The 24,322-nt window shown below is 38.0% G+C and overlaps 1 long non-coding RNA gene across 1 annotated transcript in view; it reads left to right on the top strand.

Annotated features, from left to right (window-relative positions):
- The first annotated feature begins 234 nt into the window (after positions 1-234).
- LOC136053121 (uncharacterized) overlaps positions 235-24,322 on the top strand; it is a 41,829-nt gene continuing 17,741 nt past the window's right edge. Inside the window, exon 1 of the long non-coding RNA XR_010622598.1 lies at positions 235-536. This is a non-coding gene — a long non-coding RNA (uncharacterized LOC136053121). The remainder of the gene's footprint in view (positions 537-24,322) is intronic.

Here is a 24,322-nt window from a genome sequence, read left to right as displayed (position 1 = left end):
CATGTGCTACGTCGTATCAATTAAAATTAAATTAAATTTCATGCAAAGAACACAAAAAATCCCAGCAAATAACAACAGAACCTTTCCACTAATGATTTTCAGTCATCAGAAGTGGAGAGAGACTCAGACAGCAGACAGCATGGTCCCAGCATGCTTTTTGCCTTTTTTTTGTTTGCACAGTAGCTGTCAGTTGCAGCCCTGCAGGTAGTAGAACCCAGTGGGAAGAGGGGCGGGACAGAGCGATGCTGCCTGAACTGACAGCAAATTTAAATTACTGAGCTTTCTATTTTTCTTTCTTTGCGTGGTGATTTGTTTTTGTTTTTGTTTTGTTTTGTTGGGTTGTTTTTTTGTTTTTTTTTTTTGCATTTTTCTACTCTGCGACAAACTGAAAAGATTCTAGCACACGCTAATTTAACAATCCTGCTTCGTCTTCTTTTTTTTTATTTTTTTTTCCCCTCTTCTGCTTTTCAGGATAATTAAAAGAGAATCCTGTAAAGGCAACATTCCTTCAAGCAAGTTGGTGCTGTAACGTGCTGGTAAGACGAATTTAATTTTTTTGTTCTCTTTCCCATCTTTTCTTTTCCTTTTTTGGAGCTGAAAGCTTTTGTATATCTAACACAGTCATAAGTGTGGTTCCCCTGCTGTGGAGGGTTAGGATGTAATGAAAAGGTGTAACTGCTTGATGTGTGACCTTCTCCTATTACTTAAAATGGATAATAACAGCTTTCGTGTCTGTCCTCATGATGCTTTTCTCTCTGAGAATTGACTATTGCTCAACAGAAGCAGTGCTGTGATTGCCGCACAATGACAATGAGGACTTGATTATTTTTGGGTGCTGTTCCATGCTCCTATCAGAAAATATATTTGAGTTGGGGGTTTTGTGTGTGTGATTTTTTTTCAAATGCTGCCTGAAGCACTGATGTGATGGGGGTGGAGATGGGGGTGGAGGAGATGATCTTGGACATCATTCTGCCTGTTCAAGTATTTACTAGATAGGGCAGAACAACACCAAAACTTTTCAAAAATAAATAATTTTTTGTTGTTGCTGTTTGCATCAAGTGGGATTGGTGTCTCCAGGGTTTATTGTACAGCTGGGTGAAGTTCTTGCTATCCCTCATATTGCTCTTCTGGAGAAACAGGGAGAGCACTGTTTTACTTCTTACCTGGACGTATCTCTGTAGCAGCTATTTGCAAGAGGTGAAAAACTTTGAGTTGAAATACTTAGTGTTGCTTTTGTAAAGAATGAGTGATGCTCTGGTTAATTTCCTGTGAATACAAGCCTGCCAGAAATAATCAGACCTGCATTATGCACGTAGCAGTTACTGCCTTATAAGTCCCCTGATTTCTGAAATCTGCCTTTCTGACATTAATGCATTTTATAGGAAATTAGAGGTGTTCTATTTTTGATTTATTGTAACCTTTATGAAACTTGTGAGGTGAGATGTTTAATTTTTTAATTTACTTTTATTCTCAAATGTGATTTTGAAAAGTGTTAAATGCTAAAGCACCTACTAAAATCAACAGGAAGGCTGAGTTTGTTTTGTATTTAGGAGGAAATTGCTGAGTATTCCCAGAACTGAATCTTATGTTTGTTAAAGTCTCTCTTTTCCTCACTGCAATTTGTTGCTATTATATGTAAAACCTAATCCTGAAAGCTTTTACCGATGTATATAGAGTAAGTGCCAGGAATAAACATTGCTTTTACAGTTAGTTGTTGACAGCTCTGTAGCTGTACCGAGAAAAACTTTTTGAACACATATCAGGATTTTTCAGAGAAATTGAGTGGAGATGGAAAGCCAGCGTGATTCATCTCTCAAACCTCTTGAAAGCTATTTTCCTTTATATTTTAAAAGAGGCATCTTGAAATTAATCACCTTCAGGGTAGTACTCAGAGGTCTGTTTTGCCAACTACATAACATGATAACATGGGGCAAAATTGTGCAGTGAGCAGGGTTATAAGGAGCAATTGGAGACTGAGCACAGATTCTCTTTTCTGTTCTTGGATGTGGCAATGCCATTTGGAAAGTCATATTCTTCCACAGGAACTTTATTAGGTCACAGGATCAAGGGTGCTGCACTTTCAGGAGTTTGTCATTGCCTATTTCAGCCTCAATTTCAAGCACTGTGATACTTTTCTAAATATTTAGTTTGCTTGTGCAGAAAATGAGAAAACGTTGGTGTCTTGTGAAATGAGGTCATTGAAGCTCTCACACCTTGCTTTTGCCCTTACAACTTGCCTCTCCTCCTCCCCCGATACCAGGAACGAAAAAATTAGGCTTTGTCCTTTGTAATCCTAAACTCCCATCCATTAATAACAGGAGAATAAAAGGGTTGAATTCAGCGTTCTTGTTATGGAAATAAGTTTTTATTCACTCAGTATCAACTGACACTTAGAAGCGTATCTGATGTAATATGAATAAACTGTAGGCTGTTGACAGTAAATTATGCAGCTGTAGTCTTACTTTGTCTTAGAAACAGTGCTTGTACAATGCTCAAGTGGCCTAATGGAGTGAAACAGCTGCCAATGTGCTCATCTGAGTTTTGTGATCACCTAAATCCATGAGAAGTCCTTTGTGTTTGATAACCACTGCACAGTGTGCAACACAGTAGTAGACAGGGCTGCAAGGAACAGGGTTTGGGTGTAATCATGACTACACAGTCTTAGAGGTGATGTCAAAGTTACTAAAGTGAGCAACAGGACAGTACAGTACAACTACAATGAGATTCTGAGTTTGGCAACAAAAGTTAATTTCTAAAGCATTAAAACATAAAAAGTCATCTGTATTTTTAAAATAACAATAATAATCAGTCAGTATCTGAGTCTTTAAAATAATACTAATAATCAATCATTCTACTTTCTATATTAATTTAGTCTTTACATTTATAACACTTTGCTGTTAGCTTCTAGCAATATCCAAAGTTTGGAAATTTCTAGTTGAATGGAATTACTCTCAATGCAGCAACAACAACAAAAAAAGCAAGGCAGAAAACTTGCTGTAATTTCCTGTCAGTATCACGGAAATAAGAAAACACTAGGCTAATAAAAATGATAATCTGAGTTTACAACTGTTAACAAGATTCCTGAATAGAAATGGTGCTATTATGTGCAAAGAACTTCTATCATCACTAGAGGAATGTAGCATAAAATTACGAGTTTTATTATTAGGGCCTCGTCATCCAATCAGAAATCACCACATAATCTTATTCTGTGAAATGTCATAATTTTTGGCATCTTTCCTCCCCCATGATTAATAAAATATTAAAGACATTTTATAATTAGAAATTTTGATAACATAGCTATGAATTTTCTTTACAGGAAAAAGCTGGCATAATTCTGTATTTCTTCCACATCTTTAGCATTCAGAATCACTGAAGTCTCTGCTACATGCAGTAGGTACTATCAAGACAAATTCCAAACTTGCCATGGGCTATAAATGATGAGATTTCACGGGCTTCTTTCTCTTAAGAGAAGTCAAATTCTTAGATTTCTCAGGACTCTTCAGAAGAATTTACAAATATGCTATAGCATTTCTTTCTTACAACCACACAATCACAGAATCATATAATAAGGATAGGACCTTAAAGATCACTCCATTCCAACTCCCTGCTATGGGTAGCAACACTTCCCAGAATATCAAGTCACTCAAAAACCTTATCCAGCCTTGCCTTGAACAACTCTATGAATCAAGTGCTATGTCTGGGTAACCTGTTCCAGGGCCTCACCACCTCCTGAGTGAAAAATTTCTAGCTCATATCTAACCTAAATCTGCTTTTTCTTTTTTTTTTTTTTTTTTTTTAGGTTTAAAACCATTACTCCTTATCCTATCATTACACTCCATCAGAAATGGCCTCTCTCCTTTCTTTGGTTTAGGTCCACTTTATCAGCATTACATTTCTGGTCAGCTGAATTAATGCATCATAGAGGCATGGCAAAACACTTAGATCTTAACCTCCAAAAATATTTTATTTCATTCTATTAATAACAGATTATAATTTACAACACTATTTGGGGCTTGCTGCATTTCCAAATAATGAATTAGCTATGGTCTTCTTTCATTGAGAACCGTTCTGGAAGCTCTACATCACCAAATGAAGCAAAACAGCTGAACTCAAGCCTCCAGTCCTCCCCCATTCACTGACTGATAACAGATTGAGCCAACACTTGCCAAGACATACTACTTCCACAAAGCTGGCAGCTGGAAACACATCCTTCATCTCCTGGTGTTGAGTCTATAGTTCACTGAACACTCCTGGGGAACTCTAAACCTTGCACAGTGTGTATGAAACCCTAAAAATAACCGAAGGCCTCCTTTCATCACTCCCAAGGAAATACAGCATACAGTATTTATGAAATCACTAGACATAAATGAAGAATATAAATAAATGTTTTATTCTACTAAGGTAAAAATTAAAACATTGGCAAGAATGAAAAATGATAAAGGAGAAGCAGTGCCCTATAAAGTGTGATTCTAGACAATAATTATCCCATAAAGACTTCCCTGTCTCCTTTGTGTCTTCCATGGCCTGTGAGGCTGGTGGTGTGCTGAAGGAGACCTTGGAGCTAAGCCTTTTCTACTTCCATTATTAAAGATGCTTACTGTCTCTTCCTTGGAGAAGGTAAGAAGAGGGCAGAAAGCCAGAAGCTCTGTATACAAATTCTTTTTTATTTGGTTTCACAAATAGGAATCCCAAACTGCTTGTATAACCCCCACATAAAAGTTTGCTCTCTGTTCATAGTGTTTTTACACCAGAGATAGGATTAATCTTATCCAAATCTAGATATTTATGCTGTATACACCTACATCTGGGCTAATCACCTCGTGCCCCCTTGTAGTCAAAGGAGACAAGCAGGTGCTTTCAGGGAGTGATTTATATGACTTATTTTACATAAATGTTTTGTTCGATTCTCACTGTAGGAAATCACATCCAAGACTCAGATCATTTAACCTCCTCTCCTCCTCAAGTTTTCTTAATTAACTGCACTGTTGCATTGCTTAATTTAGACATCTTTTCTTCAACCACTTGAAGTCTCAAGTAACTACTCCATGAAGACACAGATCTTAAAACTGTAAATTACATACCCTGAAAGAAAATCATAGTATTTTTGACTTACCGAGCCTCAAGGAACTGGCAGCAGACTTAAAACAAGGCTAATCATAGTGAAATTAGGATTGGATTGCATAGAGAGGGAAAAGTTGCTCACGTATGTCATTAGTCCTCAAGCGCTGCTGGGGGATGATGTCGCAAGTGCATTCCAGGCAATGTGTTTAATGTACAATTAATCTTGTTCCTCATGGTTTTTATTAGGCTGAACTGATCTAGTGAAAGGAGCTGCTGTGACTGCTTTATTGGTTTTATTTTGCAGACCAGTGGCATTAAAAAGTTACGCTGTAATGCTTTAAAAAATGAGATATTCAGGAAACACCATGAATATTCTTAAATCCACCTAATTTAGGCACCACCATTTTAATAAGCTGATGCTCCTGATGTATGTTCCATTACCCATGGGAAGTTAAGTGCATTTGAAAGCTTCCAGACATGCAACACAACTTCCTATATGTGGACAGCTAAGACTGCATTTACAATGCCAAAAGTATCTGCTACAGGGATATTTTCGTCTCCAAAGTGTTATGGCACAGCCCACATTCGTGTCACACCTGGCCACCTGTTGAGGGGTTTACTGTGTCCTCTGTGCCCCACACTGGGCCCAAGCTATTTGCTTCTGGGAAAAATGAAAGTTTGTGGGTGAATCTAGTGGTCTTACACTGAAACAGTAGGTTGAAAGGGGCAGAGGCAGTCAGGGCTGAATCAACCTTCTTCATGAAGTCTAGAGATTGTGATCCCTACAGATGACCACATCCAGCATCACAATCAGGTTTTTCCAGAAGGAAATCCTGTTTAACTTCAAAAACAAATGTGTCAGCACAGAAATATGTATTCCTATATATAGAAATACCCAATATAGATGTTAGGTACATGAAATCACACTGGGTAGTTAAGTTATCCAGCAGTATGGACACAGTGTAGATCAGTCTCCGTTAAGATTTGTTTCTTTTTTCCCTCAGGTAATCTTCATTGTCCTAAAGATTAAGTGCATGTTTGGTTTAAGTCAGAAAAACTGGATTCTGCCATTCATTAAAAAATAAAACATTTGATCATCAGGCATTACTGAGGTAAGTCTGTGCTGAACCCAAGCTGGAGTCTGCAGTTTGTTGCAAAAATAGTATTTAGTCAGGCAACAACTGTGGCCTTATTTTTGAAATACAAAGAAAATGTGACAATAATCAATAGAACTGCTCATAAAATAAAAGAGCTCCCAAAATATGATTTTATCTACTATACTTTTGCTATATTCTGTGATTAATTTATAGACACTGTGTACACCATTGACACAGTAAGTAATCTGGAAAGCCCATCGCCTGCATTTTGGATAACAAGAGGCAGAAGTATAGATTAATAGTGGCTCTTAATCAATCTAACGTACTCAATGTTTTGCATAGGCACTCCATAAATAAGCCACTCTGGTAAAGCCTTTCTTTTGTCATATCCTAAGTCGATAACAATTATGAAGGACATATGCATACTCAATGACGCTTTTGTGCTTGAGTGAAGAGCAATAGCAGCCCACGGTGTCAAACAGTAACAGAGACCACATTCATAGGACATTAAAGGCTGGGTACTCTTGCTGAACAGGTTTACAAATTTAAGCCTTGATCCTGCAAGGTCTTACACACATGCTTAACCTTACACACTGTGATTGAAATCCCGGGCCTTTCAAAATCAATGACAAAACTCCACTGACTTCAAAGGGCTGCTCTGTGAATGGCCTTTTTGGCTTCAGTGAAGCTACACAGAGTGTAGACATGTGAGCTGATCTTCCAAACCTTGCTGCATGCATGAAGCCTTATGAGACCGAGGAAGATGTGAAATGTAACTTTCAAACCACTTCTGTATCGCAACAAGCCACAAGCATTCTAAGATGTTTTCTTCTTTGATCTGCATTATTCAGGGATTTTGCCCAAACCCCATTGTAAAACCTTTATGAGTAGTTTCTGCAGAGGCCTGTGACCAATCCATAATTCAATCCTTTCCTTGCTAGTATTGCACTCTGAACAGATTGCTTTCTTTACGTTCTAGACAATCTAGATCCTGAAATTAGGTGATTATTCTGTAGTTATATCTTCTTTTTTTTTATTATTTTTTTTAAGAAAAAAAAAATATATATAACTCATTGATGTTATAGGAAATCTACTGAAATTACATCCAGGACAGGGAAAAAAAAAAAAAGATTAACTTGTGCAAGATCTATCTGCTGTTTTTCATCTGGTTTCTGCTGGTAATTGACAAGACTTAACAGGCTGGAGGGAAGGGTCTTGTGTTGCTTCCATCTTCACATGTATCTTTGTATAGTTAGTCAAGCTCATCTTCCAACGCCATACACAGTACCATGGGGTCTAAGGTAATGCAACATGCACTCTACCCTCATGCCAGCCCAGCTGGATTTCGGGGTCTTTGGCAGCCTCAAATAACACCAAGGTGCCTCCTAGCTTCAATAACAATGCTCACGTTTGTAAATTTGAAACTACCAGGCATGAGCAAAGTATTTAATGAATAAAGATTGTGAATTGTGCTAGGAAATTGGAAAGTCTTGGCCATCCTTTCCCCAAGCTGGAAGAAAGGTTAGTGAGGACAGTTAAACCAGCACAAGCATTCTTTGGAAAAGGGAGATATAATGTTTTGCTTCCCAGTCATGCTTTAGATAAGCCCACGTTAATATTTGTGTAAACTGAATGATCAGTTCGCTAAATGTGTGGCACGCATTTGTAAAGAAAAGTACTTTGGGTGACCCCAACAAAGATTTTTGTTTCCATGTCTGTGTTTTTCTCTGACACATTTTATTTCTTATGCACTGAAAAAAAATCTCCATACTTTACTTTATTGTGTGTGTGTTTTTTTGGCTTTTACCATGAAGTTATTTTAATTTTATCTTCATCATGCTCATGTGCTAATGGGCTTTACATATTCCAAGCAAAGTCCTGTGAAAAATTCTTAACCATAGAGATTACAGAAATTTACTGCTTCACTGGTATGGTCAAGTTGCCACAAAATTGCATTTGTTAATGCAGCTGTGAAAACACATGGCACCTGCCATCTCTTAGCATAAAGATTTTACATACGCCTGGGAAGAGTTTAAGAATGCCCATAAAATGGGGTTTGGCCATGTCAGTTCAGCTTTAGAAAGGAGACTGCGCTATAAAATCCTCACACATAATTGGACACAAGTGACAGATTTACTTAACTTGTGTTCACAAATGAAGCAGTGAAAATGCTCTGCCTTTCTCACCCCAGAAGAATGACCATGGCAGATGTTAACACTGTTGAGAACAGCTTTATTGTAACTACAGGTGAGACAAATGGGAGATTTATTAGTCTGGGCACTGAGGGAACGGGAGTGAGTTGTATCCAGCACTGTTCCAAACAAAAGCAATACCAAACACGTTGCATGGCACACGCAGTGTTCTGTAACACAGGCTATTCTGTGACTATGAATTCATGAACATGCCTGCTTTCTTGTTTGCTTTTCAGTCACCTGGAACACAGAATCAAAGTACACATGATTATGCTTTCTCTTTCTTACTGCCCCATCCTGCACCAATTTAAATTCAATGGCAAATCTCTAACTACATTGATGATACAATAAAATCAATGACTTCAAAGATGGGAATTCAGTGACCTACAAACGAGTAAACAAGGGAGAACATATCTTCTATGATGGAAGTCCTGAGACAAGGCCTGATCCAGCATAAGCTTGATCCTTTCTGTTCATTTTAATGAGCTTACAATTGGTCCTTAACATAATATGTTTTCAACACAAATCTGCACTGCTTGTTCAGGCATCGAATAAATCCCTAAATTATGTGCTTAAGAATATGGTATGGGAATAGTCCCATAGAAGCCACTGCTACTGCAGAAATTCTTTAAGTTCAGCAAGTGAGTGAAAGTGTTGTTGCTGCAAAATGATTATAGCTCTCTTCAGTCAATGCCCTCCTCCAAACAAACAAGCAAGTACAGGTCTTGTAAAACCAACACCTTGGGATGCCATAAATATATTGATATTTAGATTCTTTATATTCCTTAATGCCCCAAATAATTTACTGCAGTAATGATAAAGGTAGGCTTATTTACTGCTTAAATTCTAAGGTCCCTTCCATATGTGATTTAGAGTACACTTGGATGTGATGTTGATGTCTGTTAAACAGTCCCACATCTAAGTAGAATGACATTTCAAAATTTAAAATAAATAAATAAATAGTGAACTGTTTGCAGTATAAGTAAGAAAATATTCTCCTCTGCATTTAAAGTCAATTCTATTTATCCCAAACTCTTGAACCAGCTGCTTGCTTAAAAGAGATGCTTAATAGCAGTGTAAACTTGTGTGCCATATAGAACAGATAATGTTTAACTGCTTCCCTGTAGCTCATCCCATTTAAATAGGGGGTACAGTATTTCTGCATTATCTTGCTTTCATGAAACCTGTGATATTCACTGTGGTTTTTTTTCAGGCAACGCTGTTTACAGCAAACACAATCTATGGTGTTTCCAAAAGTTTCCTGCTGTCAGAAACATGAAGGCTGAAGTGAAAATATTGGTTTGGGAGAATGTAATCTTTCCAGTACAGACTTTGGTCAGTGTGATTGTATTCGGTGTAAGTGCCCAATAGTAATGATGTCCAGGCATAGGGCCAAATGCTGAAACTGCCCCCCAGAGTAAGTATACTTATACTCTGCAAGAAAAGCAGTAAAGTGTGTTCATATTCTGGCCAGCCACATCCAAAAGCACAGCTCCCCATGAGGATAATTCTTGCCAGAAGTATGAATAAGCTGCATCAAGACTATGCATTATGGCAACTGCTGCATCAGGGACTGCTAAGTAATTCATAAATAAGCAGTCTCTGCTGCTCCCAATTCCTGAATCAAGCTTGAGAATGTACTTATGTAGATCCAAGTAGGAAAGGCTTGTATAGTGGTCTCAGTAGGCTTCAAGTGCCAAAACAGAGGTGGCTATTTTCCATCTCCTGCTCCTTTGACTGGCCATAATTTTTCTGGCAAGCACATATACACAGCGCCTAGAAAGATTTGGCTTCTATTCTTTAGCTCATATTCATCATTTGGTTTGCTCCAGTGAAGTTACGTATCAAAAAACTCCTGCTGTTAGGATAAAGACTCCACCACAGCTGAAATCTTTGTTATTAAATGAATTATGAATAAAAACAGAAAAAAGACACACTTTATAAAGCCCATCAGCCATGTTTTGGGCACACAAGCATATTTATGTCTGCATCAGAATAACAGTGTAATATAGGACTTCGACATTAGTGCTCATTTCAGTTTAGCTTTGTTGAAAATAAACAAAATTCCACTCATATACCTAAAGACTTCCAGATCTCTGGCTTATAAAAATCAGTGACCTCTCAAAGCATTTTGAGCCTTTTGAGTACAAAAAAGACAGGGATCTCCTCAAAAGAGTCCAGTGGAGGGCTACAAAGATGATAAAGAGTGTGGAACACCTCTCTTATGTGCAAAGGCTGAGAGACCTGGGTCTGTTCAGCCTTGAACAGAGAAGACTCAGAGGGGACCTGATCTACATCCATAAATGTCCAAGGAGCAGGAGGCAAAGGGACAAGGCTGGACGCTTCTCAGCAGTGTGTGGCAACCGGATGAGTGGAAATGGTCACAAACTGATGCATAAGAAGTTCTGCACAAATGTGTGTGGGAACTTCTTCATAGCAAGGCTGACAGAGCACTGGAACATGATGCCCAAAGAGGTTGTGGAGCCTCCTCTGGAGACATTCAAGACCCACCTGGACGCATACCTGTGCAACCTGCTCTAGGGAGCCTGACTTGGCAGGGGGGTTGATGATCTCTAGAGGTCACATCCAACCCCTACAAATGTGTGATTCTTTGAGATGCCTTGAACAGCAGATTATATTTTCTACAGTTTGAATAGCCTTTAAAGACAATAGAAGTTACGAATCCAGCATGCACAACACTTAAAACAACAGAAAAAATAGTTATATTAGGCCATATATTCTCTAAGTCTGTATTAAAGGTAGACTGTATTATTACAGCAAAGCATTCTAACGTGTTTTGGAGATTACAAACTTGCTCATTTGGAAGCAGTAGTTCAGATGAGATTTTTGCAAACATGTAGCAGTCAATATTAAAAAAACAATGTAATTATTAGATGCTGTTGTCTTTTATACCGTATCTCTGCATTGGAAATTCTCCCAGTTCCAACTGCTGACCTACAAAGATCCAGGTGATACATTTTTTCAGAAGAATCACAAATTATGCATTCTAATGAGCCAATAAAATGGTTTCCTGGAAGGCAGTACTCTATCCACATACTTTTTCTTTAGATACATATTTTTGCCTTTCAGGACATTTTATAATCTACTTCACAGATGTTACGTTTTGGAAAATTGTAGAAATCTTGTCAGCTGACACATTTATCTAAACAAAGAGCTATGTAATGCAGAGCAAGGATAATCAGCCACTTCTGTATGTAAAGACAAGTTGATCATCATAAAATAGAACAATATTGTTATAGTATAATTTTCTTTCTGATTTCTTTCAACAGCAAAGAAATATATTTTAGTGCAGCAATTACTTATCTCTGCTTGAATCCAAGAGTGAAAATGCAGAAGCCATTCTTTTTTCCATCTATTTCCTATCAACTTCATACCTCTACTAAAAACCTCAGGCAAATCTTTTTCGTGGGGTCTGACTCAAGTTTCACTAGAACAAATATGGTAATCCATGGACCATACTAGTGGTTTGCCATATCTAAATTTATCTCTCTGTACAAGTTTCATAAAATACATTAGGGAAAATTAAATGATACTGAAGCGGGACACAAAACTCTTCAAACAGGACTAATTTTCACACATTGCAAAACTAGTCTGAGGAACTTCCTGACTCAAAACATTCTGTATGCCTCAAAGTTTCCCTGCACCGCTTCAATTACTGCCTTAAAATTAATTTTCCTGAAAGAGAAAATTTGTTCTCAGGACTGACAAGTGAAAATGGAGGTAATAAAACAGTTTTGAAAGTTCTGGTGACAGTGATTTATGCCGCAGCATTGTCCATATCTTACTTGTAGGTGCACATCTGCGATTATGTCAGTAGTACAGAATAAAACTGTGAAGAACTACCCTATAGACCTAAGAAGTATTGTCATGGCATGGCTTGTATCCATCTTGCATACATTCATTGCAACCATAGACAGACCAGCATCACAGCCCTGATAATTGCTGTCCCTCAACATAGGCTTGGGCATTTTCCTCTGGCACAACCCAAAGCAGGGGAGCACACTATCAATTAAACATCTATGAATGATCAGACAGTAGTGCTTGAGCCACAACCATGGTGTTTTGTTTGTTTGTTTGTTTGTTTTTTATTAGTGGATATACAGCTATTACAAACACAAAACAAAGGGAACTTCTTCTCCAGAGAACTCAGCTCCCCTGGTTTGAACTTCAGGTGCCCAGCTTCACAACTCATCAGCCCTAATATAGGAACTTGAATAGAGGAGAAGGAAACAATTGGTAGAAACTGTACAAATTAAGTCAGACGTTTTCAAATACAAAAGACCACCACTAAGCTAAGCAATAAAAATAGAACGTATGGATTTATCTATGCAACATCCTTGAATGATCAGTTTTTGAAAGATTCGTAGGTTCATAGGGTCATTAGGTTGGAAAGGACCTACAAGATCATCTAGTCCAACCATCCTCCTATCACCATCCCTACCCACTGAACTACTAAATCAAATCCCTTAGCACCTCATCTAAACACTTCTTGAACAGTGCTAGGGATGGTGCCTCAACCACCTCCCTAGGCAGGCCATTCCAGTGCCTGACCACTCTTTCAGAGAAAAAATGTTTCCTCAAATAAGATGGGAAAGTATTGCTTCGCTCTTAGAGCCTGTTCTAGACTTACAATTTTTGCCTCTAATGGAGACAGGATAGTGGGTTAGGCAGGTATCCATACAATCAGGAACAACTCTGGTGCCAAATCCTTTTATTACATGAAGTATAATAGAAGAAAGGAAGCTTTCTTCCTACTTTGGTACTGAGCTATGCAGACCTGACGATGGCTGCTGGAATAGAGCTGACTTTCAGATAAAGCAAACTTCCACGTCTGTATCTATCCAAATAAGCACAGCAGGTATTCATCAGTACATCCTTGTCTAGGAGCAAATTGGATTCTGAACATGCATCCAAAGATATAAAAGTGCAAATATACTGATGCAGTCCCTTTGGAAAACTTATCTGCATACATTTAACGGAGCAGGGGAAAGGAGGTGTTATTTGATTCACTTGAAATGTCAGTTTAGATAATTTTTCTAATTGAGTCTTAATATTTCACTGCTTCCCATGTCTCCCAAAATGATTATTAACAAATAAACAGATCTTTCTCAGTTGTCCTGGAAATAATAATAGAATAGGCCTCATTGCATATGCAGGAGCTCCAATTTAGGTGAAAATTATTTCTGGTAATTCAGTGTGTGGCATCATGCAGACACATCTACTAACAATGCTGCTTCTTTTCAGTACGTGTTATACAAGCCACTATGGCAGGTTATGATAGAAGCTTGATTTTATTAAATGAACAGTACACACCACCAGTGAGTGCTTCCTCAGAGGAAAATAAAAACATACACTATGCATACAGTATTATGTGAAAACACATGTAGAAGACCACATTCACTGTGCCTCCCTTCTGCAGGGTTTTGGCAAGTTTCATCTGTAGCTGTCCAGTTTAGATTTAACAGGGTCAGAAGAGATGTGCCAGAATTTAATATAATTTGGATTTATCAATACCAGACTCCTCTGAGAAAAAAATAAGTCCTCCTTCCACAAGATAGATAAGTCTTCCCAAAATATTTCCCCAGACAGATTCTCTCTTCCACATCCCTTTGCCAACTGGAACCTTTTGATCTCAACATCCTTAGTGCCAAATTCTTTAATGGTGAAAATGAGTAAAACTCCACCTAAGGCAGTGGAGAAGATCCCATTTACACCTGCAGAGAACTTGGCTTTGATTCTGCAGCCAAAGAGAGATTAAAACCATTGGTTCTAGTAGATTTGTTAGCCTGTAAAAAACACTCCTCATCTCCTGTTGCAGATAGTTCTGTTATCCAGCCCAAATGTGAGAGGGAAACACAACAGAAAATATTCTTGAGGGAGTGAATGTTGGGCTGGGAGGATGACACATTGGAAAATTTAAAAGGATTTTTTGATCTTTATCATATGATCGAGTATAGTTTATTAGCATTTTTATTCTGATCTCTTCACTTGCTTTCTATGCCACTTTTTCTCCAGATCTCCTAATATGAATCACTTATTCCAGATTGCTCTTTGAAGAAGGCATCCACTGATATATCTGAGATTAAATGAGTCACTCATGATGGATTGTACTTCATGGTTTTATATACCACAGAAAATTATGCATTTTACACTGCCTTGTAAAATAACCATTTATCTAAGTAAACATATTGACTCCTTTTGGGTTCATATGAAAACTACCCTGGGTTGTGAATCTTAATTTAGCAAGCTCTTGACAGGCAGGAAAAAGGACAGCTAACAATGATGGAGAAGAATCAGTTACTTAAATGTCAATAGAGAGAGTTTAAAAAATGAACTCAAAGGAACAGATCGATTTGTTTCCAAGTGTCCAGTCAGAGATACAGGCTTGGCAACTTCTATCACCTTTATAGGTTGATATGATGCCAATTCAAGCACAACAGCAGCCTGTGCTATAGAAGGAAATGAGGCCAAACAGAACAACGAGGAAGGGTTGGATATCACTTCACAGGCACTCTCTCTCTTTCCACACTTTCTGTAAGAGAGATATCTCGTATCTGAAATACATCAGTTAACACATGTAGTGTGGAAATTATGCTTCTCAGACAAATTGTTTTTAGGGTTGCTCCATATGGGTGGCCATGATGGTTACATAACTGAATCTTTGGTAAAATTGGATCAACATAAACACCTCTTCAGCTCCTGTTCTGACTTTAAAGTGTCAGAAGGTGAAAGTGTTGTACAAGAATGCAGGTTCAACAGTGTACGCTGCCTTGTATCAGGCCCTTTGGGAACCCACATATTTCTCTGCTTAGGAAGCAGGAGGACAAATTAGCAGCAAAGGAGTGTAACTCAATTTTCACATAATAACAGGTTAGACTTATTTGTACCTGACCATTTCTACTTGCTACCCTAGATTGCACTTAGTTGGTACGCCTGCCTGATTTTTGTCCTCCTCACTTCCTTTTTCCCTGACGTATTTACACCCCTTTCACTTATGATAGGGTCAAAGAGGCTGACTGTGGCACTGACTTCAGCAAGTTCTGGATCAGACCTGTAATCACTTAAAGCCTTTGACTACCTGTCTCTAAGTATTTAGGATGAATGATCTTAGAAACAAAGGAGAGTATCAGAGCAAAATATTTTCTTATTATTCCTGCATCCCCAAAGCTTTACTTTTCAAAAAAATCCATTATCCTATATGTAGTGTAAAATAATTCATTCATCATGGAACAGAACACTGTATCATGATACAGATCCGGGCAGTGACTGAAATAATAACAGACTGTTTAATTGCCAAATTGTAGTGGTGATATTATGAAATAACATATTATATCCACATTTATAATAAATTAATCCATCAGGATTAAAGGTCTCTCAATGAATACTAAATGAATTAATACACGATTGGCCTTTATAAGTATAAGCCTTTCAAATCATGCAGTATTCTGCAAGCAGCTAACAGCCCACAAAATAAAGTTGCAATGAGAAATGGTGTCACAGAAAACTTTCCTACATTTTATGCAAAACACTTTTCTTTTTGGAACATGTTAGTGTTGAATTCATTAGTAATCGTGACAGATAGATTTTTAACAGGAGAAAATACGTCCATAATCTCCCAGTGTTTGGGGGAAAGGAAAAAATCACCACAATATGACAAATTTTATGAAAGACATCTGTCATTTTCTACTGTTGTAATACAAGCTGTTTAGTAAGTAAATTTAATTAACCAGATTTTTCATTTCAAAAAGGAAAAAAACCCCACAAAAAACAGCATGCCAGGAGCACATCCCTTGAATACAGTTTGTTTAATGTGTCCAATTAGACTGAATCATCAAGTTTTCTGAACCTTAAATATCTCAAATTTATTTGTCTCCACATTATTTTGCTACATACCATTTTACAGCCATTTGTACTGTGAAGTAGACGTTTATTGTTGATACTGCCATTTTGGAGACTCTGCTTTGAACTGAGGCTTTTGTGGGCACACTGTTGTACACAAAGAGAAAGATCTCTACCAAAAAGTTTCCTTTTGAAAAAGAAAGACTTACAAAGAGTGAAAAGGGAGAAAGGCGGAGAGAGCAGGTGTGTCTGCCTGGGGTTATAAATAATTCAGCCAACATCTGAGTCTTGGTCTAGTGTTATATCAACCACTAGACCACACTGTCCTTTTGGTTAATAAAGGGATACAATTGGAAGCTAACTGTAAGCTCCTGTGCAGAAGTTTGAAAATCCCCTTTTAACTCTAGCAACATTTTATTGACCTAACCTTGCAGTAGATTTAGGAAGTTAATCACACATAATAAGCACCTGGTATTCAGAAAGCATTATTCACTCAGTATTGTGAATAAAATTACTAAATGTGGGGAACAAGGCAGTCCAGAAGACAATAGATTGACTACTGCAGTGGAATAATGAAGACAAGTGGATTGGGAAAACTGAAGGACTTTTTCTCATGTAAATACGCAACTTGTAAATCTTCAAGCCTACAAATGGCATCTAGTTCTTCAGACCAGGGTTTTCCTAAATATTCTGTTGCCGAATAGACTGATAACTCCAGTAAATGCCCCCTGTCTCCTGCATGGAGCCTTTTAATGAACTGCAGCGAGGAAGGGTCAGAAAGTTGGTTGAAAAATGCCAGGCTAAGTGTTGATATTTGAATTTAAACATTGCTTTTGGTGTAGATTAACTGTGTCATCATAATCAAGACACTCACAGCTACAGTCAGGCAGCATGAAGTACCCATATTTGGTCAGGTGAGAGAGCTGGATGGCTGTGAAGAACTACAGTGACACCTTCATAAGGCACCATATAGGGAGCTGCTTAGAGAAGCCAGGAGAAAATATGATATCAAAAGCCCTCATTACAATTCAGGCCATTTTAATATGACCCTTAGATTCCCTTTGCTTTAATTCCTCATCAATAAAATAGCACTTTCTAAATGTTCAGAACACATAAATACAATGGAGGTTAGTATAAGGGGACATTAAAATCCATGCTATGCAGATAGAAGAAATAGGTGCATGCAGACATAAAACAAACCCACCTCTGCAGGGTCAGCAGCAGAGGAGGTGTTAGAAGCTCGGGGGAATTTTATCTCAGCAAACGCAATAGGATCAAGCTCTGAAACTGAAAGGCTTTTAAGTGAGCACAGACAATCCTGCAATTAATGGAGACATAGCTACTCAATATTACAGTACAGCCGACCTGCATCCTTGGCTTATTAATTTTTCCCACTAGTACAAGTAGGCTGACGTCTTCTAAATTAAAAGCAGTTCTGCCTTAGGAAGAATTTCCAAAGAATTTGTACATTAGAAGTCTCAGGAGATTCAACTCTTGCATGCCACTTTCATTGGGGAAGAGTACATCCTTATCCTTCAGGAAGTGTCATTTGCCAATTATGACAACTACACATTTGCATTCATTTATGAATTCAGAATTTACAACTGTGGCTATTTAACACAACAATTCCCTGGAAAATCTTTGGACTCTATTTTTTCATAATAATAATAATAAAAAATACCTCCTCTAATTCCTTCTTTCCTGCTTTTATTATTTTGTACCCAAATAATTTTACATACGAGAATAATATAGGAAAGCACTTGGCAGGGTTGTTCTGACCTCTCTGTACATATGACACTTATGAATCTCTTGCCATTGAGGATGATATTTCTGATTCTAGAGAGTTGATGCTGTCCCTCCATAGAGTGAATGAGTGGGCTGCCACCAGGACAGGTATGACAGCTAAGCGGAGCAGGACATCACATACCCAGGCTCAGTTTCTCACTCATTCACAGGCACACTGTGGGAAAACAGGCTGTCCATAAATATGTGGTGTTCAAGTACCTCATGGTCTATAAGAAACATTGCTTCCTGAAAGTGAAACATAGCAGACATGAGTCCACTGAGGTATTTCAACTGCTTCTTCCAGGTGCATATCCTCTTTATTGCTGTGGAGAGTTGAGATGTTACCTCACTGAATTTTTAGACCAACAGATTGAGTGAAACTAAAGGCTGTCTAGCTATCTCAAAACAAAAGAGATAATTATTTATTATAATAAAAAACTACTTACCTTAATGAGGAAACAAAAACTAGATTATTATCTTAGTAATTGTGAACTATTTCAGTTGATTTTGACAACTGCATTTAAGTGAATATATGCTTGGATCACAAGTTGATCCAAAGAGAATATTTCCATGAAACAGATTAACTTTTTTTTTTTTTTTATTGGCTTCTCTCTCATTCATTGGAACATAGAGCAAGTGTGAAGGCAAAGAGACAAGAACAAACAAGGAGATGCTACAAAATGAAGGAAAAATGAATGCTCATGCATCTCTGAGGATCTGGACTCCAAAAGGAGGGATGTCCAACAAAAGATCCTTTCTCAGTGGCAGTCAGCCATTAAAAGAAGTCTAAGAGGGATGGAGCCTTCTGGTAACAGAGGTGAATTGCCTTCACCTATGTTCCTAGGGCTGACTGGATCTTCCCTTCAGAAGCTCAATCAGTGGTTCAGCCCATGACTCAGCAGTCCCCATACAGTAAGAGAGAGGAAGAAAGTCTTGGTTTGAAGGACAGTAGAGATTATCTTTGTAGAACATTGGCCTCTGAGAAGCAGAAGGAAGCAAACAAAAAGATTTGTTGGTAGACTTATACCAGAGAGAAGGTGAAGCAGTATGATGCTTACTCCATGCGTAATAATGAGGGATTTATGAGAACACGTTATAAGTATAAGGTTATAAGACTGCATTAATCTTCAGCTTCACGTTAATCTCCCAGTAATTAAATGCAATGGACAAAAAGAAAAAGAATATATCTCTAGGCTGATTTTGCCAGCCAAGCTGTAGATTTTTAACAGCATTCCTCATCACTATGACTTTGTTTCACTTCTGGTTGGAAATCAGCGTCCATTCTATAGATTTGCTTCCAACTTCCTCTCTTCTCTCCCTTCTCTATAGTTAATCAGATATGAGTAACAGAGCCGTAACTTATGATTGTCATCTGTTGATTAGCCTGAATATCATGTGTAGCCAAGTTTGTATTCATAACACTGAAATTAAGCCAGATCCTGGAATGAGCATAAATATTATAAAATTAATAATAAAGCCACCACAAACGCTAGTGAGATAACTATCACACAAAAGAAAATTCAGCAAAAATATTTAATCCATCCTTTAAGTATTGCAGAAGTACTGCATAGTGCTGAAACCTTCTGCACAGCTTGGCAGTATCTTGATAAAATAGATTAAGCTAATCATGAGCCATTGAATTTTATTCTGCATCTGAATTTCTTCGCTTTAGTGTACTACAAATATCTACAAATATTAACTCTGTTAATTTACGATTTTAAGTTATCTTTAAAAAATATCTCTATAGTACTGAGGACTCTAAGTAGATAGGGATTACAAATTCAATGGAGTCATTTTTCTTCTCCAAAGTAGTAGGACTGTCACAACAGCAAAACTGTATTCTATCCAGGGAGAAAATATATTGATTGCTTACTTAGCAGAACTAGTGTACAGCACACATGACACCTATTCTCAGCAGCTTGCACTGACCTCCAATTTGCTTTTGGATGTTGGACTTGGTGAATAAAGCCATGGGGTTTTGTGCCTGTGACTGTTTTTCTTACTGTTCTCTCCTTGTGTCCTACCACTAGAGATCATTTGGAATCCATTTGTTAACACTATTCATTAACTCAGAGGGACTCAAGATTCTGCCATGTAAAGTACCATCTCTTGCAGCCCAGAAATCTTTCAACATATTTAGTGCCTGATTCAGAGTGTATTTACACAGATTTTTTTCCTTTTAAATGAGTTGAGAATCACAGAATAATGTAATGGTTAAAGCTGGAAGGGATCTCTGGGAATCATTTGGTCCAAATTCTGTTCCAGAAGGGACACACAGAGCAGGGTACCCAGGGCCATGGAAATATGTCTTTTGAAGATTTCCAAGGAGAAGACTCTGAAACTTCTCTGTATGCTGAAGGCCTGTTAGCCAAAGACCACAGAATCCTTTCTGATATTAAACAGAACCTCTTGTGTTCAAGAGGGCACCACTGACAACAGTTGTGCTCCATCTTCATTGCATCTTCCCTTCACTTTTCATTTTTATAGACATCAATGAGATTCTTCCTTGAGCCTTCTCTTCTCTAAGCCGGAATGTCACTCAGCCATTTCTAACAGGAACATATCTAACAGATAGGTGCTCCAGTTCATTAAACAACTTTAGGAGTTCATTATTTGACATCATTCTTGTTTGTCCTCTGTCTGTCTGCACATTCGTAATGTGGTAGATTCTTGCTTTGTTTCCCCAAATAAAAGGAATATTAAGAGGTTTGAAGTTATCAGATCAATTTGAACTGAGGTGAGATATAACCATATGTTTTCCAGATACATGGCTCCTCAGTTGCTGCAGTAAAAAGATTAAACTTCTCAGTCTAAAACCAGCATCTATGAGGTCTTCTATGACTGGTGGTATGAGCAAAAAACTTCCAGATCTAAAAATAAATCTTTCATCTAAACAGTCTTTGCAGCAAGGCATTGGCTGGTCACTTTGGGGAGTCTTGCAGGTCTGCTAAAATTGCTTGTGCTCTTTGGGGAAATTTAGAGCTTAAAATGCTCTGTGCTGTCAGCTGAACTCCTCTCCAATACAAACATTCCCAAATGCAGTTGAGGGGATCAGCAAATGAACATTTGACTAAGCAACATACACTCAAAATTTCATTAGGTATGCTCTTTCTTCAAGAGTTTTGTTCACTCAGACCACAGCTTCCTTCATGAATTGATATGCCTATGATATGGTATCTGTGTCTCCCTCAAATTTTAACATACATGGATAAAGAAATCTTACTAGGAAACAAGGTTTAGTACTGTATTTCTGGTAGTATGCTGCTTGCATCATCTCGCAAATCCCCACCCATGCAGAACTCACTCAGCTCTGCTCATTTATCCCATTCTGATGAGATGACTTCCACACTACACTGTAAGCTTCAAAGTAGTTAGTGAAATCAACATTATTTATTATTTATTTGGTTCATAGATGGATCCAGACTGTGTTTCCAGGGCTACCCCATAGTTTACAGTAAATCAGATGTGTGTGTGGCTGCACAGACTGTACCCATTCCGGCCTTGACAGAGCTGGTAACTTCTCAACAGTGTGAGTTTGTGTTAGCAGATGCTACACTGCAAAGTAATCTCTTTCTAAGATAGTATGTAGATTTTGACAGAAATTTCACTGGAAATATTTCTTTTGGGTAACAAGTAGTTGCCTCAAAATAAAAAATAAAGGAAGTGTCTGGCTGCTGTGATACAAATCTAGGTTGTGAAAAAAGAGGCTGTCAGAGTAGAAAATGAGTTCAGGTCTCCCTCAGCAGGAAAAACTTGGACTACACATATTATCATCCTAAAGAAGCCAATTCAGCCCTCAATATCTTCTGAAATGAACAAGTGATTTCCTATCTAGCTATTTCACTGATTGCAAATGTTTCTGTAAACTTAAAAACAAACAAAACAAGACATTAAAAACTTTGCTGTTGAGCCCATTCCCTCCAGAAAAAGATTGTATTTTGGTCTTGCAGTCAGAGATAACCTTTATCTTGGACTTCTTAGGAAACAAGGCTTATGCGATAGCAGTGCTTGTCCTCTGAGCCACCCTTCCTAATAACTTCTGAGCCTATGAGCAGACTGCAGTGTGCTTTTCCAGCCACACTCTTTTACACCAGCAATTGGTTCTGCACGCATGAAAGCAAAGACTGGTAGGAGCTCTCAATGTCTCTCACCTGCTAGGATTTCACAGGGAGGACTAACCCAGGTATTAGTGTGGACAAACTCTAGGGACAGCAGGTATAGAAACTGGTAGGATATTGAAATTCATTAATTCTGTGGCTCACGTAACATTTTGGAGTGAAGATGTGGATAGGTGAGAGAAGATTAAATATTTTGCATTTGGAGGACTCCTTGAAATGGCATGCAAAGCAAATCCACCTCTGCTCTGCAGTTTCCTAGGGAGTGCCTGCCCCTGTCTCTTTATCACAGCTTATCTCCCATGCACTGTCCTTTTAGCATTACATAGCAGGCCCAATCAGACAGCTGAGCAGCTGTGTTATCACAAACTAAAGCCCTCTCCTCCTTATTCTGCAAGAACAGATAAATGGGAAGCAGGTGTGTTGTATCCTGCATGCTAACTGAGTGAGTGCTCCCCCAAATCTGCTTCTTCAGTTCTTGCTTTTATCTTGTCTTTAACACCAAGCAACCACCACTGATAACAAGCAGATTAGAAACACTATCAGATTAACATTTTTATGTAATAAATGGTCAAGAACCTCACATTAAAATACTATCTTCCCTGGCATTAAGCATCCTTCGCTCACCCAGGAAGCCTTTATCAGCCTGAACCTACTCTGCTCATTGCATAATAAATCTCCGAACTCTGATTTCATCGTAAGGAATTCTTCATGAGGACAGCAGGGAGCTAAATGGATGACTGTGTTTGAAAGGAAAATCAAGCAAAAAGATTAAAGTGCTGGTCTTCTTTAGCTTAAAACTAACTCTCTGTACTAAATCTTTTAGCTGGGGGATTGCTTCATTTGGTTGTTTCATAGTGTGACACAGTTTTTTCTTTCTCTGAGGCAGTTCAAGTTCAGCTTGTGTCAAATTTACTTCAGTAAATAGTTTTGTTTTGTCTTTTTTTTTTCTTTTTAATTTTATTTTTTAATAAAAATTCTTTTTTTTTCTCCCTCAAAAACAAAGCTTTCTTTCATTTTCCTCTCCAAAATCCTACTATTGCTATTAGCACTTCTGATTCATTCTCTTATTATTTTATGTTTGAAAAAGAATCATAAAATTTCTTGAGTTGGAAGGGACTCTTCATGTTCATCTAGTTCAAATCCCCTGCAATGAACAGTGACACCTACAGCAATATCACGTTGCTCAGAGCCCCATCCTTTAATGACCTTTAATGTCTCTAGGGATGGGGCACGCACCACCTCTCTGGGCAACCTGTTCCAACACGTCACTACCCTTACTGTATAAAAATTTGCTTTTCATACCAAGTTGAAATCTTCCCTCTTTTATTTTGAAACTATTTACCCCTGTCCTATGACAACAGACCCTGATAAAGAGTCAAATAGCCCCCTTTTAGGTGCTGGTAGGCTACTATCAGGTCTCTTAGTTTCTGACTTCCTTTGCTCAGTATGGAAGTATATCTCAGGCCAAAAACTGGACTTCTAAAAAGGTGGAAAGCATGAAAAGATAGTTTGATAAACAAGATCATGATACATGTTCAGCAGAAATGTCAGTGGAAACTGAGCAGAGATCGCTTTGAACTCTGACAAATGGAAATACCCAACTTAGTTTGGACCCTGATTACATCTGGGATAAGACTGAAAGTAATGCTTCCTCTCACTATTCCTGGAAAAGTAAATGTACTGAAAACGCTCATCCATTTCTTTCAGCGGTAAACCCTAAAGAAAACATCACAGCTGTTGTCACTAATTTGCATTATTCTGGTTGCTACTGAGGTAAAACTGGGGATGAGATTTATGAGGAAAAGACTCTAAATACAGCCCCAGGGAATGAGCACACTGAGTGATGTTGAAGGACTGACATTCACAGAGCACCTGCTGCATTTCTCCTGGACAAACAAAGCTTCCAAAGTTCAGGCACTTTCAGATGAACACTCAATGAGAAATAAAAAAGAAAAACCTTTTCTACCAAAATTGTCTTGCACAGAAGCACTGATTTTGTGCATAGTGTATCCATGTTAAATTACGATAACTTGATGAGGTTTTCAACTGCTCCTGTCCCAGAAACAGTTTTATATTCATTTAGTGCTCTGTTGCTCTTCAATACCTTTCTTAAAGACAATCTTCAGTCTACTTCAGCTATGCTTTAAAACAGGCTGGCTGGCAGGGTCCCAAGCTGCTCAACTTGTATTTCTTGATTGATTTGACTTCC

Source organism: Cyrtonyx montezumae, unplaced genomic scaffold (genome assembly GCF_038088225.1).
Source record: "Cyrtonyx montezumae isolate F1298 unplaced genomic scaffold, pur_monq_1.0 scaffold_3, whole genome shotgun sequence".
Lineage (NCBI taxonomy): Eukaryota > Metazoa > Chordata > Aves > Galliformes > Odontophoridae > Cyrtonyx > Cyrtonyx montezumae.
This window is presented reverse-complemented; position numbering and strand designations above follow the sequence as displayed.